Source organism: Pseudophryne corroboree, chromosome 3 (genome assembly GCF_028390025.1).
Source record: "Pseudophryne corroboree isolate aPseCor3 chromosome 3, aPseCor3.hap2, whole genome shotgun sequence".
In the NCBI taxonomy this organism is placed as follows: Eukaryota; Metazoa; Chordata; class Amphibia; order Anura; family Myobatrachidae; genus Pseudophryne; species Pseudophryne corroboree.
Window position 1 is genome coordinate 296438926 of NC_086446.1, and position 16689 is coordinate 296455614.

Sequence of the window (16689 nt, forward strand, 5' to 3'; positions counted from 1 at the left end):
TCCACCTTGTTACCACTTCTTGCTTCAGATGATGGCAGGGCAGGTTCAGTAGTTTTTGGTGGTGCTCCAGTTTTCTGTACGTGGTGCCTGTACGCCGAAAGTGTCCCGCAATTCTTCTGGCCACCGACAGCATCTCTTGCACGGCCCTGTCGTTTTTTAAAAAATTCTGCACCACCAAATTCAAGGTATGTGCAAAACATGGGACGTGCTGGAATTGGCCCAGATTTAATGCACACACAATATTGCTGGCGTTGTCCGATGCCACAAATCCACAGGAGAGTCCAATTGGGGTAAGCCATTCCGCGATGATCTTCCTCAGTTGCCGTAAGAGGTTTTCAGCTGTGTGCGTATTCTGGAAAGCGGTGATACAAAGCGTAGCCTGCCTAGGAAAGAGTTGGCGTTTGCGAGATGCTGCTACTGGTGCCGCCGCTGCTGTTCTTGCGGCGGGAGTCCATACATCTACCCAGTGGGCTGTCACAGTCATATAGTCCTGACCCTGCCCTGCTCCACTTGTCCACATGTCCGTGGTTAAGTGGACATTGGGTACAGCTGCATTTTTTAGGACACTGGTGACTCTTTTTCTGAGGTCTGTGTACATTTTCGGTATCGCCTGCCTAGAGAAATGGAACCTAGATGGTATTTGGTACCGGGGACACAGTACCTCCAACAAGTCTCTAGTTGGCTCTGCAGTAATGATGGATACCGGAACCACGTTTCTCACCACCCAGGATGCCAAGGCCTCAGTTATCCGCTTTGCAGTAGGATGACTGCTGTGATATTTCATCTTCCTCGCAAAGGACTGTTGAACAGTCAATTGCTTACTGGAAGTAGTACAAGTGGGCTTACGACTTCCCCTCTGGGATGACCATCGACTCCCAGCGGCAACAACAGCAGCGCCAGCAGCAGTAGGCGTTACACGCAAGGATGCATCGGAGGAATCCCAGGCAGGAGAGGACTCGTCAGACTTGCCAGTGACATGGCCTGCAGGACTATTGGCATTCCTGGGGAAGGAGGAAATTGACACTGAGGGAGTTGGTGGGGTGGTTTGCGTGAGCTTGGTTACAAGAGGAAGGGATTTACTGGTCAGTGGACTGCTTCCGCTGTCACCCAAAGTTTTTGAACTTGTCACTGACTTATTATGAATGCGCTGCAGGTGACGTATAAGGGAGGATGTTCCGAGGTGGTTAACGTCCTTACCCCTACTTATTACAGCTTGACAAAGGGAACACACGGCTTGACACCTGTTGTCCGCATTTGTGGTGAAATACCTCCACACCGAAGAGCTGATTTTTTTGGTATTTTCACCTGGCATGTCAACGGCCATATTCCTCCCACGGACAACAGGTGTCTCCCCGGGTGCCTGACTTAAACAAACCACCTCACCATCAGAATCCTCCTGGTCAATTTCCTCCCCAGCGCCAGCAACACCCATATCCTCCTCATCCTGGTGTACTTCAACACTGACATCTTCAATCTGACTATCAGGAACTGGACTGCGGGTGCTCCTTCCAGCACTTGCAGGGGGCATGCAAATAGTGGAAGGCGCATGCTCTTCACGTCCAGTGTTGGGAAGGTCAGGCATCGCAAACGACACAATTGGACTCTCCTTGTGGATTTGGGATTTCAAAGAACGCACAGTTCTTTGCGGTGCTTTTGCCAGCTTGAGTCTTTTCAGTTTTCTAGCGAGAGGCTGAGTGCTTCCATCCTCATGTGAAGCTGAACCACTAGCCATGAACATAGGCCAGGGCCTCAGCCGTTCCTTGCCACTCCGTGTGGTAAATGGCATATTGGCAAGTTTACGCTTCTCCTCCGACAATTTTATTTTAGGTTTTGGAGTCCTTTTTTTTCTGATATTTGGTGTTTTGGATTTGACATGCTCTGTACTATGACATTGGGCATCGGCCTTGGCAGACGACGTTGCTGGCATTTCATCGTCTCGGCCATGACTAGTGGCAGCAGCTTCAGCACGAGGTGGAAGTGGATCTTGATCTTTCCCTAATTTTGGAACCTCAACTTTTTTGTTCTCCATATTTTATAGGCAGAACTAAAAGGCACCTCAGGTAAACAATGGAGATGGATGGATTGGATACTAGTATACAATTATGGACGGACTGCCACGGTTAGGTGGTATAAAAAAACCACGGTTAGGTGGTATATATTATAATAATAATACAATTATGGATGGACGGACTGCCTGCCGACTGCCGACACAGAGGTAGCCACAGCCGTGAACTACCGCACTGTACACTGGTTGATAAAGAGATAGTAGTATACTCGTAACAATTAGGATGACACTATGACGGTATAAAGAATGAAAAAAAAACCACGGTTAGGTGGTAGGTATATAATAATAAATAATACAATTCTGGTCGGACGGACTGCCTGCCGTGTGCCGACACAGAGGTAGCCACAGCCGTGAACTACCGCACTGTACACTGGTTGATAAAGAGATAGTAGTATACTCGTAACAATTAGGATGACACTATGACGGTATAAAGAATGAAAAAAAAACCACGGTTAGGTGGTAGGTATATAATAATAAATAATACAATTCTGGTCGGACGGACTGCCTGCCGTGTGCCGACACAGAGGTAGCCACAGCCGTGAACTACCGCACTGTACACTGGTTGATAAAGAGATAGTAGTATACTCGTAACAATTAGGATGACACTATGACGGTATAAAGAATGAAAAAAAAACCACGGTTAGGTGGTAGGTATATAATAATAAATAATACAATTCTGGTCGGACGGACTGCCTGCCGTGTGCCGACACAGAGGTAGCCACAGCCGTGAACTACCGCACTGTACACTGGTTGATAAAGAGATAGTAGTATACTCGTAACAATTAGGATGACACTATGACGGTATAAAGAATGAAAAAAAAACCACGGTTAGGTGGTAGGTATATAATAATAAATAATACAATTCTGGTCGGACGGACTGCCTGCCGTGTGCCGACACAGAGGTAGCCACAGCCGTGAACTACCGCACTGTACACTGGTTGATAAAGAGATAGTAGTATACTCGTAACAATTAGGATGACACTATGACGGTATAAAGAATGAAAAAAAAACCACGGTTAGGTGGTAGGTATATAATAATAAATAATACAATTCTGGTCGGACGGACTGCCTGCCGTGTGCCGACACAGAGGTAGCCACAGCCGTGAACTACCGCACTGTACACTGGTTGATAAAGAGATAGTAGTATACTCGTAACAATTAGGATGACACTATGACGGTATAAAGAATGAAAAAAAAAACCACGGTTAGGTGGTAGGTATATAATAATAAATAATACAATTCTGGTCGGACGGACTGCCTGCCGTGTGCCGACACAGAGGTAGCCACAGCCGTGAACTACCGCACTGTACACTGGTTGATAAAGAGATAGTAGTATACTCGTAACAATTAGGATGACACTATGACGGTATAAAGAATGAAAAAAAAAACCACGGTTAGGTGGTAGGTATATAATAATAAATAATACAATTCTGGTCGGACGGACTGCCTGCCGTGTGCCGACACAGAGGTAGCCACAGCCGTGAACTACCGCACTGTACACTGGTTGATAAAGAGATAGTAGTATACTCGTAACAATTAGGATGACACTATGACGGTATAAAGAATGAAAAAAAAACCACGGTTAGGTGGTAGGTATATAATAATAAATAATACAATTCTGGTCGGACGGACTGCCTGCCGTGTGCCGACACAGAGGTAGCCACAGCCGTGAACTACCGCACTGTACACTGGTTGATAAAGAGATAGTAGTATACTCGTAACAATTAGGATGACACTATGACGGTATAAAGAATGAAAAAAAAACCACGGTTAGGTGGTAGGTATATAATAATAAATAATACAATTCTGGTCGGACGGACTGCCTGCCGTGTGCCGACACAGAGGTAGCCACAGCCGTGAACTACCGCACTGTACTGTGTCTGCTGCTAATATAGACTGGTTGATATTTAAAGAGATATTAGTAGTATACAACAATACTATACTGGTGGTCAGGCACTGGTCACCACTCCTGCAGCAAAAGTGTGCACTGTTAATTAATATAATTGTACTCCTGGCTCCTGCTAACAACCTGCAGTGCTCCCCAGTCTCCCCCACAATTAATTATAAGCTTTTAATTTATACATTGATGACTGTGCAGCACACTGGGCTGAGCTGAGTGCACACAGACTGAGTCACACTGTGTGACTGACTGTGCTGTGTATCGTTTTTTTTTTCAGGCAGAGAACGGATATAGCAGAGAGAAGTGAACGGATATATTATATTAAATAAAAGTTAACTAGCAACTGCACTGGTCACTGACTGTGGTAAACTAACTCTGTCTGCGACTCTGCACAATCTCTCTCTCTCTATCTAATCTATCTCTATTCTAATGGAGAGGACGCCAGACACGTCCTCTCCCTATCAATCTCAATGCACGAGTGAAAATGGCGGCGACGCGCGGCTCCTTATATAGAATCCGAGTCTCGCGATAGAATCCGAGCCTCGCGAGAATCCGACAGCGTCATGATGACGTTCGGGCGCGCTCGGGTTAACCGAGCAAGGCGGGAAGATCCGAGTCGCTCGGACCCGTGAAAAAAAACATGAAGTTCGGGCGGGTTCGGATTCCGAGGAACCGAACCCGCTCATCTCTATATAATATCACTAGTACTGCAGCCGGACAGGTACTATATATATTTATTATGTAATGACTGATGACGGACCTGCTGGACACTGTCAGGTCAGCACAGAACCGCAGACTGCTACAGTAAGCTACTATAGTAGTATGTATAAAGAAGAATGAAAAAAAAAAAACCACGGGTAGGTGGTATACAATATTATATATATATATATATTATATACAATTATATATATATATATATATATATTAAACTGGTGGTGATTGATTATTAAACTGGTGGTCACTTCAGGTCACGTTGCAACTTGCAACTAGTACTCCGAGGCCTAAGCAGACAATCACAAAATATATTATTATACTGGTGGTCAGTGTGGTCACAACAATGGCAGTGTGGCACTGACTCTGGCAGCAAAAGTGTGCACTGTACGTTATATGTACTCCTGAGTCCTGCTCTCAGACTCTAACTGCTCCCCACTGTCAGTGTCTCCCCCACAAGTCAGATAATACACTTACAGTCACACTATCTAATCTATAAATATCACTTCAGCAAGTAGTAAGTATAGTAGTATACAGTATAGTAGTACTCCTCCTAATAATGCTCCCCAAAATACTGTGTCTCTCTCTTCTCTAAACGGAGAGGACGCCAGCCACGTCCTCTCCCTATGGGGTAAATTTACTAAGATTCGTATTTTCCCGTTTCAGGTCAAAGTTCAATCACGAATGACATCGAAAGTGTAAAACTGCAACTTTTTGAATTGATTACGACTAATTTACTAAGCTGTCGTATTCGGGTTTTTCTTTTGTTCCGATGTCGATGTCATTCGTGGTTTTTTTTCTATTTTTACGGCAGTGATTAGCAAAACACTGCCGACTTTTTTACAATGAATCTCGGCCGGATCTGTGTGATCCGTGCTGGGGTTAATTTTTTTTGTTTTTTTTAAATTAAACACTGTCAAATATTTAAAAAAAAATTGCGTGGGGTCCCCCCTCCTAAGCATAACCAGCCTCGGGCTCTTTGAGCCGATCCTGGTTGCCGAAATATGGGAAAAAAAATGACAGGGGTTCCCCCATATTTAAGCAACCAGCATCGGGCTCTGCGCCTGGTCCTGGTTCCAAAAATACGGGGGACAAAAAGAGTAGGGGTCCCCCGTATTTTTAAAACCAGCACCGGGCTCCACTAGCTGGACAGATAATGCCACAGCCGGGGGTCACTTTTATATAGTGCCCTGCGGCCGTGGCATCAAAAATCCAACTAGTCACCCCTGGCCGGGGTACCCTGGGGGAGTGGGGACCCCTTCAATCAAGGGGTCCCCCCCCCCAGCCACCCAAGGGCCAGGGGTGAAGCCCGAGGCTGTCCCCCCCCATCCAATGGGCTGCGGATGGGGGGGCTGATAGCCTTTGTTGTAAAAGAAAAGATATTGTTTTTAGTAGCAGTACTACAAGTCCCAGCAAGCCTCCCCCGCATGCTGGTACTTGGAGAACCACAAGTACCAGCATGCGGCGGAAAAACGGGCCCGCTGGTACCTGTAGTACTACTACTAAAAAAATACCCAAAAAAACACAAGACACACACACCGCGAAAGTATAATTTTATTACATACATACACACATACATACATACTTACCTTATGTTCCCACGCAGGTCGGTCCTCTTCTCCAGTAGAATCCAAGGGGTACCTGTTGAAGAAATTATACTCACGAGATCCAGGGGTCCAGGGTCCTCGGGGAATCCAGGTGTAATCCACGTACTTGAAAAAAATAACAAAACGGACACCCGAGCCACGCACTAAAAGGGGACCCATGTTTGCACATGGATCCCCTTTTCCCGACTGCCAGAAACCCACTCTGACTGATGTCAGAGTGGGTTTCTTCAGCCAATCAGGGAGTGCCACGTTGTAGCACTCTCCTGATCGGCTGTGTGCTCCTGTACTGAGTGACAGGCGGCACACGGCAGTGTTACAATGTAGCGCCTATGCGCTCCATTGTAACCAATGGTGGGAACTTTCTGCTCAGCGGTGACGTCACTTTAGGTCAACCGCAGGGCAGAAAGTTCCCACCATTGGTTACAATGGAGCGCATAGGCGCTACATTTTAACACTGCCGTGTGCCGCCTGTCACTCAGTACAGGAGCACACAGCCGATCAGGAGAGTGCTACAACGTAGCACTCCCTGATTGGCTGAAGAAACCCACTTAGACATCAGTCAGAGTGGGTTTCTGGCATTCGGGGAAAGGAGTCCCATGTGAAAACATGGGGCCCCTTTCAGTTCGTGGCTCGGCTTTCCGTTTTCTTATTTTATGCAAGTACGTGGATTACAAATGGATGCCCCGAGGACCCTGGGACCCTGGATCTGGTGAGTGTAATTTATTCAACAGGTACCCCTTGGATTCTACTGGAGAAGAGGACCGACCTGCGTGTGAACATAAGGTAAGTATGTATGTATGTTTGTGTGCATGTATGTAATAAATCTTTACTTTCACGGTGTGTGTGTCTTGTCTTTTTTTGGGTATTTTTTTAGTAGTAGTACTACAGGTACCAGCGGGCCCGTTTTTCCGTCGCATGCTGGTACTTGTGGTTCTCCAAGTACCAGCATGCGGGGGAGGCTTGCTGGGCCTTGTAGTACTGCTACTAAAAACAATATCTTTTCATTATCACAAAAGGCTATCAGCTCCCCATCCGCAGCCCATTGGATGGGGGGGGGACAGCCTCGGGCTTCACCCCTGGCCCTTGGGTGGCTGGGGGGGGGGACCCCTTGATTGAAGGGGTCCCCACTCCCCCAGGGTACCCCGGCCAGGGGTGACTAGTTGGATTTTTGATGCCACGGCCGCAGGGCACTATATCAAAGTGACCCCCGGCTGTGGCATTATCTGTCCAGCTAGTGGAGCCCGGTGCTGGTTTTAAAAATACGGGGGACCCCTACTCTTTTTGTCCCCCGTATTTTTGGAACCAGGACCAGGCGCAGAGCCCGATGCTGGTTGCTTAAATATGGGGGAACCCCTGTCAATTTTTTCCCCATATTTCTGCAACCAGGATCGGCTCAAAGAGCCCGAGGCTGGTTATGCTTAGGAGGGGGGACCCCACGCAATTTTTTTTAATAAAATAACAACTTTCCCACCCCTTCCCACTGATATACATGCACGGATCTCATGGATCCCTGCATGCCTATCCAATCACGGAAAAAAAAAGCAGGTCTTTTTTACGAGTTGTAATTTTTCACGGCAGTGTTTTTTTTTTTTTTGCTTTGCACTTCTTAGTAAATTACCGAGATTCATACTTAAACAGCCGCGTTTTGACCGATGGTGTATTCATTCGTAATTTTTTTCTTGGACTTGCAAAAAATTACGAATGCCCTCATCACTGCCGTGATTATTGCTTAGTAAATTACCGAGATGACACTTTGATGAAAAAACGGCATCTCGGTCAAAATCGGGAGCTTAGTAAATTTACCCCCCATGACTCTCAATGCACGTGTGAAAATGGCGGCGACGCGCGGCTCCTTATATAGAATCCGAGTCTCGCGATAGAATCCGAGCCTCGCGAGAATCCGACAGCGTGATGATGACGTTCGGGCGCGCTCGGGTTAGCCGAGCAAGGCGGGAAGATCCGAGCCTGCTCGGACCCGTGTAAAAAACCTGAAGTTCGGGCGGGTTCGGATTTAGAGGAACCGAACCCGCTCATCTCTAGTTCTTGTGACATGTCAAGGCACAGAAGTTAGCATGTTCACTTCCTTCACAAACTCATTAAGGAGCATAATGGGTATATTCAGCAGGACAAAATTGTGCAATGATCATTTTTAGTTTTCTCTCATAATTTAGTTTTCTCTCACAATTTTTTCAGTGTTAATTGAAAATGGTTGACCTAGTCACTGTCAACCTATACAGGGTCGACCCAATGATCTACACCTGTGTTAGATGCTTTATTTTTACATTGCAATTTAGATTTGAAAACACCCCACCAAAATCTAAATCTCTCTGCATATGTTACATGCAGTAACACCCTGATTGCACTGCATGATTAAACCTGCAGTGCAGCATGGTTTTGCCTAGTTGCTTGATTTTTTGCTTTACTTGCAAACATAGGGGGTCATTCCGAGTTGTTCGCTCGCAAGCTGCTTTTAGCAGCTTTGCACACGCTAAGCCGCCGCCTACTGGGAGTGAGTCTTAGCTTCTTAAAATTGCGAACGAAAGATTCGCAATTTTGCGATAAGACATCTCTGTGCAGTTTCTGAGTAACTCGAGACTTACTCGGCATTTGCGATCAGTTCAGTGCTTGTCGTTCCTGGTTTGACGTCACAAACACACCCAGCGTTCGGCCAGACACTCCTCCATTTCTCCAGCCACTCCCGCGTTTTTCCCAGAAACGGTAGCGTTTTTTCACACACACCCATAAAACGGCCAGTTTCCGCCCAGAAACACCCACTTCCTGTCAATCACATTACGATCACCAGAACGAGGAAAAAACCGTGAGTAAAATTCCTAACTGCATAGCAAATTTACTTGGCGCAGTCGCAGTGCGGGCATTGCGCATGCGCACTAAGCAGAAAATCGCTGCGATGCGAAGAAATTTACAGGAGCGAACAACTCGGAATGACCCCCATGAATCAGTCCCTTTGTGTACATTAATCAGTCCCTTTGCCCAGGGCTCCATGTTTCTAGGGACCTTTGGGCAGGATTGGGCTGGGCCGGGTGGTATCTCTTGGGAGGCAGGTATAGCATGCTGCCCAGCTGCTCTGATTGTAAGTTACATAAAAAAAGAGCAGCCAGGCATCATTCTGTACCTGCCACCCAGCCTGCAGCCAGACAGTGAATGGTTGTCAGGATGCTGATTGGTGAATGGCTAGAGATATCCACCAGAGTGCTGATAGCCATTTATTGTGTGGATGTATGTGGAGAGATGGCATGAGACTGCAGGAAGGGTAAAATTTTTTTTTTTTAATTTATTCCCAAGAATGTGTGTGTAGGGGCAGGGCCGAAACTAGGATTTTCAGCACCTGGGGCAAGACAGCAATTTAGTGCCCCCCCCCCCCCCCCCAATAAATAAATAAATAAATAAAATAAAATAAAACAATAATAATAAAAATAAATAAAGTATAAATATTCAAAAATTCAAAAATAAAAATGAATATATACACACACACACACACACACACACACACACACACACACACACACACACACACACACACACACAGTATGTATATATAAAACACAGTATTACACACACACACACACACACACACACATATACTTGTTTCTCTGACGTCCTAGTGGATGCTGGGTACTCCGTAAGGACCATGGGGAATAGACGGGCTCCGCAGGAGACTGGGCACTCTTAAAAGAAAGATTAGGTACTACATCTGGTGTGCATTGGCTTCTCCCTCTATGCCCCTCCTCCAGACCTCAGTTAGAATCTGTGCCCGGCCAGAGCTGGATGCACCTAGTGGGCTCTCCTGAGCTTACTAGAAAAGAAAGTATTTGTTAGGTTTTTTATTTTCAGTGAGATCTGCTGGCAACAGACTCACTGCTACGAGGGACTGAGGGGAGAGAAGCAAACCTACCTGCTTGCAGCTAGCTTGTGCTTCTAAGGCTACTGGACACCATTAGCTCCAGAGGGATCGAACACAGGGCCCGACCTCGATCGTCCGTTCCCGGAGCCGCGCCTCCGTCCCCCTTGCAGAGCCAGAAGACGGAAGAACAGGAGAAAATCGGCGGCTGAAGACTCCGGTCTTCAATAAGGTAGCGCACAGCACTGCAGCTGTGCGCCATTGCTCCCACAGCACACCACACGCTCCGGTCACTGGTGGGTGCAGGGCGCTGGGGGGGGCGCCCTGGGCTGCAATATGTATACCTTTTTGTCAAAATGCACATAATACAGTTATAAACTGTATATGTGCCTAATCCCCCGCCATAAATATTATTAAAAAAGCGGGAGAAGCCCGCCGCTGAAGGGGCGGGGCTATCTTCCTCAGCACAGCCAGCGCCATTTTCTCTTCACAGCTCCGCTGGAAGGACGCTCCCCAGGCTCTCCCCTGCAGTATACACTACGAGAAGGGTAAAAAAGAGAGGGGGGGGGCACATAAATTTAGGCGCAAAAGGTGATATAAGCAGCTATTGGGGGAAAATTCACTTTCTGTTAGTGTAAATCCCTCTGTTATATAGCGCTCTGGTGTGTGCTGGCATTCTCCCTCTCTGTCTTCCCAAAGGACTTTGTGGGGTCCTGTCCTCAGTCAGAGCATTCCCTGTGTGTGTGTGCGCGGTGTGTCGGTACGGCTGTGTCGTCATGTTTGAGGAGGACGCTTACGTGGAGGCGGAGCAGGTGCCGATAAGTGTGATGTCGCCCCCTGCGGGGCCGACACCAGAGTGGATGGATATGTGGAAGGTATTAACCGACAGTGTCAACTCCTTGCATAAAAGGTTCGATGACGCAGCTTTGGGACAGCCGGCATCTCAGCCCGCGCCTGCCCAGGCATCTCAGAGGCCATCAGGGGCTCAAAAACGCCCGCTACCTCAGATGGCAGACACAGATGTCGACACGGAGTCTGACTCCAGTGTAGACGAGGATGAGACAAATGTACAGTCCACAAGGGCCATCCGAAGTATGATTACGGCAATGAAAAATGTGTTGCACATTTCTGACATCAACCCGGTTACCACTAAAAAGGGTATTATGTTTGGGGAGAAAAAGCAGCCAGTGACTTTTCCCCCATCTGAGTTAAATGAATTGTGTGAAGAAGCGTGGTGTTCCCCAGATAAGAAATTAGTGATTTCTAAGAGGTTACTGATGGCGTACCCTTTCCCGCCAACGGACAGGCTATGTTGGGAAACATCCCCTAGGGTGGACAAGGCGCTCACACGCTTATCAAAAAAGGTGGCACTGCCGTCTCAGGATACGGCCGCCTTAAAGGAGCCTGCAGATAGAAAGCAGGAGGCTATCCTGAAGTCTGTATATACACACTCAGGTACTATACTGAGACCTGCAATTGCTTCGGCATGGATGTGTAGTGCTGCAGCTGCTTGGTCTGATTCCCTGTCAGATAACATTGATTCCCTTGACAGGGATACTATTTTGCTAACCTTAGAGCATATTAAAGACGTCGTCTTATATATGAGGGATGCACAGAGGGACATTTGCCGGCTGGCATCTAGAATTAATGCAATGTCCATTTCTGCCAGTAGAGTATTATGGACTCGGCAGTGGACAGGTGATGCTGATTCTAAAAAGGCACATGGAGGTTATGCCTTATAAGGGTGAGGAATTGTTTGGGGACGGTCTCTCGGACCGTATCCACAGCAACAGCTGGGAAGTCGACATTTTTTACCTCAGGTTCCCTCACAGCCTAAGAAAGCACCATATTATCAATTACAGTCCTTTCGGCCTCAGAAAAGCAAGCGGGTCAGAGGCGCGTCCTTTCTGCCCAGAGGCAGGGGTAGAGGGAAAAAGCTGCACCAGACAGCCAGTTCCCAGGAACAAAAATCCTCCCCTGCTTCAACTAAGTCCACCGCATGATGCTGGGGCTCCACAGGTGGAGCCAGGTGCGGTGGGGGCGCGTCTCCGGAACTTCAGCGACCAGTGGGTTCGCTCACAGGTGGATCTCTGGGTTCTACAAGTGGTATCTCAGGGATACAAGCTGGAGTTCGAGGCGTCTCCCCCTCGCCGTTACCTCAAATCAGCCTTGCCAGCTGCTCCCAAGGAAAGGGAGGTAGTACTGGCGGCAATTCACAAGCTGTACCTTCAGCAGGTGATAATCAAAGTTCCCCTCCTTCAACAGGGACGGGGTTACTATTCCACAATGTTTGTGGTACCGAAACCAGACGGTTCGGTGAGACCATTCTAAATTTGAAATCCTTGAACACTTATATAAGGAAGTTCAAGTTTAAAATGGAATCGCTCAGGGCGGTTATTGCAAGCCTGGAAGAGGGGGATTTTATGGTGTCACTGGACATCAAGGATGCTTACCTACATGTCCCCATTCACCCCCCTCACCAGGAGTACCTCAGGATTGTGGTACAGGACTGTCATTACCAATTCCAGACGTTGCCGTTTGGTCTGTCCACGGCACCGAGGGTATTTACCAAGGTAATGGCCGAAATGATGATACTCCTTCGAAAGAAGGGAGTTATAATTATCCCATACTTGGACGATCTCCTTATAAAGGCGAGGTCCAAGGAGCAGTTGTTAGTCGGAGTAGCACTATCTCGGGAAGTGCTACAACAGCACGGCTGGATTCTGAATATTCCAAAGTCGCAGCTGATTCCTACGACGCGTCTGCTTTTCTTGGGCATGATTCTGGACACAGAATAGAAAAAGGTGTTTCTCCCGGAGGAGAAGGCCCAGGAATTGTCATCTCTGGTCAGGGACCTCCTGAAACCAAAACAGGTGTCGGTGCATCACTGCACGCGAGTCCTGGGAAAGATGGTAGCTTCTTACGAAGCAATTCCCTTCGGCAGGTTCCATGCAAGGATCTTTCAGTGGGATCTGTTAGACAAGTGGTCCGGATCGCATCTTCAGATGCATCAGTTGATCACCCTGTCCCCGAGGGCCAGGGTGTCTCTGCTGTGGTGGCTGCAGAGTGCTCATCTTCTCGAGGGCCGCAGATTCGGCATTCAGGACTGGGTCCTGGTGACCACGGATGCAAGCCTCCGAGGTTGGGGGGCAGTCACTCAGGGAAGAAACTTCCAAGGACAGTGGTCGAGTCAGGAGACTTCCCTACACATAAATGTTCTGGAACTAAGGGCCATTTACAATGCCCTGAGTCAAGCAGTAACCCTGCTTCAAAACCAGCCGGTGCTGATTCAGTCAAACAACATCACGGCGGTCGCCCATGTAAACCGACAGGGCGGCACAAGAAGCAGGATGGCGATGGCAGAAGCCACAAGGATTCTTCGTTGGGCGGAGAATCACATGCTAGCACTGTCAGCAGTGTTCATTCCGGGAGTGGACAACTGGGAAGCAGACTTCCTCAGCAGGCACGACCTCCACCCGGGAGAGTGGGGACTTCATCCAGAAGTCTTCAAGCTGATTGTAAATCGTTGGGAAAGGCCACAGGTGGACATGATGGCGTCCCGCCTCAACAAAAAGCTAAAAAGATATTGCGCCAGGTCAAGGGACCCTCAGGCGATAGCTGTGGACGCTCTAGTGACACTGTGGGTGTACCAGTCGGTTTATGTGTTCCCTCCTCTTCCTCTCATACCAAAGGTACTGAGGATAATAAGAAAGAGAGGAGTAAGAACTATACTCATCGTTCCGGATTGGCCAAGAAGAACTTGGTACCCGGAACTACAAGAGATGATCTCAGAGGACCCTTGGCCTCTGCTGCTCCGATAGGACCTGCTACAGCAGGGGCCCTTTCTGTTCCAAGACTTACCTCAGCTGCGTTTGACGGCATGGTGGTTGAACGCCGGATTCTAATGGAAAAGGGCATTCCCGATGAAGTCATTACTACGCTGATTAAAGCTAGGAAAGATGTGACAACAAAACATTATCACCGCATATGGCGAAAATATGTTGCTTGGTGTGAGGCCAGGTAGGCCCCAACAGAGGAATTTCAGCTGGGTCGATTTCTGCACTTCCTACAGTCAGGAGTGACTATGGGCCTAAAATTGGGATCCATTAAAGTCCAGATTTTGGCCCTGTCTATTTTCTTTCAGAAAGAACTGGCTTCACTGCCTGAAGTTCAGACGTTTGTTAAGGGAGTGCTGCATATTCAGCCCCCTTTTGTGCCTCCAGTGGCACCTTGGGATCTCAACGTTGTGTTGGATTTCCTAAAATCGCATTGGTTTGAGCCACTTCAGACCGTGGAGTTGAAGTATCTCACGTGGAAGGTAGTCATGCTGTTGGCCTTGGCCTCAGCTAGGCGTGTGTCAGAATGGGCGGCTTTGTCCTGTAAAAGCCCATATCTGATTTTCCATATGGACAGGGCGGAATTGAGGACTCGTCCCCAATTTCTCCCAAAGGTGGTATCAGCGTTTCATTTGAACCAACCTATTGTGGTGCCTGCGGCTACTCGGGACTTGGAGGATTCCAAGTTGCTGGACGTAGTCCGGGCCCTGAAAATTTATGTTTCCAGGACGGCTAGAGTCAGGAAAACCGACTCGCTGTTTATCCTGCATGCACCCAACAAGCTGGGTGCTCCTGCTTCTAAGCAGACTATTGCTCGCTGGATCTGTAGCACGATTCAGCAGGCTCATTCTGCGGCTGGACTGCCGCATCCTAAATCAGTAAAAGCCCATTCCACGAGGAAGGTGGGCTCTTCTTGGGCGGCTGCCCGAGGGGTCTCGGCTTTACAACTTTGCCGAGCTGCTACTTGGTCGGGATCAAACACTTTTGCAAAATTCTACAAGTTTGATACCCTGGCTGAGGAGGACCTTGAGTTTGCTCATTCGGTGCTGCAGAGTCATCCGCACTCTCCCGCCCGTTTGGGAGCTTTGGTATAATCTCCATGGTCCTTACGGAGTACCCAGCATCCACTAGGACGTCAGAGAAAATAAGAATTTACTCACCGGTAATTCTATTTCTCGTAGTCCGTAGTGGATGCTGGGAGCCCGTCCCAAGTGCGGACTTTCTGCAATACATGTATATAGTTATTGCTTAACTATAGGGTTTTGTTATGAGCCATCTGTTAAATGAGGCTCAGTTGTTGTTCATACTGTAAACTGGGAATAGTTATCACAAGTTGTACAGTGTGATTGGTGTGGCTGGTATGAGTCTTACCCTGGATTCCAAATCCTTTCCTAGTAATGTCAGCTCTTCCGGGCACAGTTTCCCTAACTGAGGTCTGGAGGAGGGGCATAGAGGGAGGAGCCAGTGCACACCAGATGTAGTACCTAATCTTTCTTTTAAGAGTGCCCAGTCTCCTGCGGAGCCCGTCTATTCCCCATGGTCCTTACGGAGTACCCAGCATCCACTACGGACTACGAGTAATAGAATTACCGGTGAGTAAATTCTTATTTTTTCTATCCTCATCGGGACATATGTCTGGAACCTTCCTCATGGGGACACCTTTTTCCTTGCACCCGAGCAGCATGACCAGGGGGTCCGCACCCACCGAGGGAATCACATTCACATTACGCCTTACCAAATTGACCGATAAATCAGTATCAAATACCAGAAGGACCCTGGACCTCATGGGGACCTATTCAGGAATACCTGCCTCGTGAGGACACCCACATAACTGATTTATTTTCAGGGTTAACCAGAGATAGAGGAAACATGTATTCAGCAGCAGATACATTTTATTCAGGAAATGGACTTTCTCATTTCAGCAGTAATTCGGTTCTTAATGTAAAACTTAACCGAGAGCCAGTTCCGAGCCTCCAGCGCTTGTCGTTCTGCCCTTAGGCACGCATCACAGTCATTCTAGCCCGGCACCTTGAATGAGTGAATGAACCGAATCATGTGACGTTCAACAGCTTTCACTTCTGCTGGGGTCCACGAATTGCGCTTGGCACCCCTTCCATCACCTGTGCAGGAGAAGAAAGGTCAGTCACCACGCAACGCCACCACCAGTCATGGACGCATCTCAAATGGAATGGACAGTCACACCCACCTTTAGCTGCACCTCCATCCGACGCCACCACCACGCTGCCGGCTTCTTTTCCCATGTGCCCCATGGAAACCTCGGTATCTTGACTCTCTGGCTCATCCCCAGAGTCATTGCTCACCACCTGGATCAGCTCTGTGGATAGAGAAGGACAGGGAAACCGATCACACCAGCCCACTTAGACAATCAGTCCCTGGAGCCACACTGTCAAGGGATACCTACCGTTTGGATCAATGGAGATCTCTTCCAGACTGTGGCCCCTGAATTCAGCCATTCTCCCTTGCTCTAGAGCCAGAAAGAGCTTGCTCAACTTGGCCAGTTGAAGGGTACCCTCCGGGAGGCTGTAATAATGCAGATGCACACAGATATCATGTCCAAGGAAATCAGCAAGCTGATCCATCTCTGTATCGCTCAGGTTGAGGACCCTGGAAAGTGTAGCCACATGCTTCCGTAGGCGGGTGGAAGGTAATGCTTCGGGTGCTTGGCCCCACACTCCTGGGCGTAGAGACGT